The sequence below is a fragment of the Ailuropoda melanoleuca genome, chromosome 13 (genome assembly GCF_002007445.2).
Source record: "Ailuropoda melanoleuca isolate Jingjing chromosome 13, ASM200744v2, whole genome shotgun sequence".
Taxonomy (NCBI): domain Eukaryota; kingdom Metazoa; phylum Chordata; class Mammalia; order Carnivora; family Ursidae; genus Ailuropoda; species Ailuropoda melanoleuca.
In genome coordinates, this window is record NC_048230.1 from 24,567,053 (window position 1) to 24,570,208 (window position 3,156).

Genomic DNA, 3,156 nt, shown 5'->3' on the forward strand with positions numbered 1-3,156 from the left:
CCGGGATCACGCCCTGAGCCGAAGGCAGACGCTTAACCGCTGTGCCACCCAGGCGCCCCTCCTCCGCCATCTTAACTCCTACCTCTAAGATGTTTTTCAATATTATTCTTTTGTTGGTTTTTGGGAGGTCTCCCAGGTACTTGGCCTGTCATTTTATCGAAAAAGGAAAGTATAGGGGCGCCTGGGTGGCACAGCGGTTAAGCGTCTGCCTTCGGCTCAGGGCGTGATCCCGGCGTTATGGGATCGAGCCCCACATTGGGCTCCTCCACTATGAGCCTGCTTCTTCCTCTCCCACTCCCCCTGCTTGTGTTCCCTCTCTCGCTGGCTGTCTCTATCTCTGTCGAATAAGTAAATAAAATCTTAAAAAAAAAAAAAAGAAAAAGGAAAGTATAAGCATGAAATATTTTTGCACAAACTTAATATAACCTGTGTTGTTTTGTGTTGTTGAGAACTTTACTAAAGAGTCTTTCACCATTTTGGGAAATCACATCACAAATGACAATGCAGGGTCACTTGGTATGGGCATTAACAGCACAGACTCTGGACTCAGTTCTGCTATTTTGTGGGAATGTGACTTTGGGCAGGATGGTTAACCATGCTGTGTCTCAGTTTCTTCATTCGTAAAATGAGGGTAATAATACCTATCTCAGAAAGTTATTGTGAGGATTGAATGAGTTACGACATGTGAAGTTAGGCCAATGTTACATGGTAACATGATGTTAATTAAATGTCAGATGTTATGAAGACTTCTTTGACCTAATTTCTCATAAGTTGCCTTTCTCACAAGTTCTGGCTCAAGCTGTAGCACATCAAAAGGCTTGCAGTTTTTGGAATGTGCCATGATGCCTCTTTTTTTGCATATACCTTCCCTCTGCTCTGGAACATTTCTCTCTCTTCTGCCCCTGCACAATTCTTATTTTCCCATCAGGCCTCACTTAGATGTCACTTTCTTCAGGAAGCCCACACCTGGTTCCCCAGGTGAGATGTCCCTGTATTCCACCCCAGTGGCTGCCTTTATCATAGAATGGTGTTATAGAGAATGCGGGGAGCTTATGTTAGCTACAGCGGGCAGGGAACGCCTCTGAGGAGGGGGCATGTGAACAAAGGCTTGAAAAATGAGGAAGGGGCCAGTACAAAGGCCTTGAGGACCCACTTGGTGCATAGCAGTGATAGAAAGTAGGTCCACACAGTATATGGTGAGCAAGGAGGAGACAGAATGGACATGAAGTTGAAGAACTTCGAGTTTGGTGTCTACCATCTCCCTGACCCAATCACTCACCCCACCTTCAGACATGCAGGCCTACATACCTGAAAATCTTTACCTTTGCACCCACTGATCCCTGTGTCTGGAATGTGTTCCTTGCCTTCTCTGACTGGTAATAAAATTCTCCTCATCCTTCAAGGCCCAGTTCAAAACCACTTACGAAACCTTCTCCCATTCTTCGGCAGGAGTTCATCACTCCCTGTCTGACCTCTCATGGCACAGATGTCCCAATGGCACTAATTACACGCTGACTTGTAGCTCAGCTAGCTGTTTACTTGCCAGTCTGCCCGCCACACAGTGAGTGCCCTGAGAAGAGAGGCTCTTAGTCACCTCCGTAACCATCTGATGGTGCCTAGCCCAGGGCCTAGCCCACAGGAGGTTCTCAATGAACGCTGCACACTGACTAGTGGGTGCAGCCCAGCACAACTCATGGCAGAACAGAAAGAAAACAAAATTAACACAACTTATGGTTTATCACGTATTCCCACTCATTACTTGATCTGAGCTCTCCAACAACCCTATGAAACAGTCGAGACAGGCTCTATTAGCCCCATTTTACTGCTGGGTAGCTGAAGCCCAAGGGCACACAGCTAGTGAGTAGTGAGAACTAAATCCCAATCCTGTCCCCTTACTTTTTTTTTTTTTTTAAGATTTTATTTATTTATTTGACAGACACAGAGACAGCCAGCGAGAGAGGGAACACAAGCAGGGGGAGTGCGAGAGGGAGAAGCAGGCTCCCCGCTGAGCAGGGAGCCCCATGCGGGAGGATCCCAGGACTCTGGGATCACGCCCTGAGCCGAAGGCAGACGCTTAACGACGGAGCCACCCAGGCACCCCTGTCCCCTTACTTTGGATTCAACTCAAGGAAGGGTGACAGAGGCAAAGCGCATTTTGAGGATATAAGGCAATGGGGTTAGCTATGGTGGATAAGAGCTTTTGTGAGTGAACTAGGGAGAGATCCTTACTCAGCTGGTAAGGAGTTAGCAGCAGCCCCACTAGGGAGGGCCCAGGATTCCTCTCCAAAACCCAAGCAGCTGGAGGAGTCCGCAGCAGCATCCCCCAGCCCTGGAAACTAGGGAACCTCCCGGCCCGCGAAAGAGACGGGTGTTAAGGTCAGGTGGCTAAGATGACGTTAAGGATGACATGTTAGCAAGGGCCTGCCTCTCTGTTGCTATGACAACAGGAGCTTGACTACTGGGCATTGCTAGGTTGACTGAGGCGGGTCCTTCGTTAACTCGAAATTAGGGAAGGACTTTTATGGGGTGGGTGTGTGCGCGCACGCGCGCGGTAAAAAAAAGATGGAAAAGGTATATTCAACTCTAGCTCAGTCATTCTCCGCCTCGGCAACATGTTAGCTTCACCTGCGCAATTTTTAAAGCCTCGATGCCTAGGCCATAACCCAGACAAATTAAATCAGAATCTCTGGGCTTCCCTATCTGTTTAAGTCTTCGCCGATGACTCTAATTGCAGACAAAGTTGCAAACCCCGCACTTAGAAGGCAGGCGGGACGCTCGCGACCTTCCCAAGATGGCGGCTCCCCTACGGCTTCCGCCTTTACGTGCGCCGGCAGGGGGCGGGCTTTCCAGGGGCGCATGCGTATAGTGTCTCTTCGCTCCCAGCTCCCTCCTCCTCTTTCCCCCGCCTCCATTTTGTTCGCGGACGCTGGGGACGGTGGGAGCAGATCCATTTCCGGGTTGGCAAAAGGGGCGGCGGCGGCGAGAGAGGGAGCTTGCCGGGGAGCGAGCAGGACGGGACGAAGCCGGAGCGGAGGTGGGGGAGGATTCGCTCCCGGGGCAGCTGTGGCCAGGTCGGAAAGAGGCAGAGGAGGCTGGGTACGTCGCTGAGGTGATCTGCGGACCTGAGTGGGAGGGAGGGTCGGGGGAGGGGGGGAA

The 3,156-nt window shown here is 50.7% G+C and overlaps 1 protein-coding gene across 2 annotated transcripts in view; it reads left to right on the plus strand.

Moving 5' to 3' along the window:
- Positions 1–2,902: 2,902 nt before the first annotated feature.
- The window catches only part of WIPF2 (WAS/WASL interacting protein family member 2), a 45,891-nt gene continuing 45,637 nt past the window's right edge, over positions 2,903–3,156 (plus strand). The window contains exon 1 of one of the 2 annotated variants that reach the window (XM_034639896.1): positions 2,903–3,109. The gene's annotated coding sequence lies outside the window, so the exon portion shown is untranslated. The remainder of the gene's footprint in view (positions 3,110–3,156) is intronic. The other variant, XM_019805647.2, reaches the window with a different exon arrangement.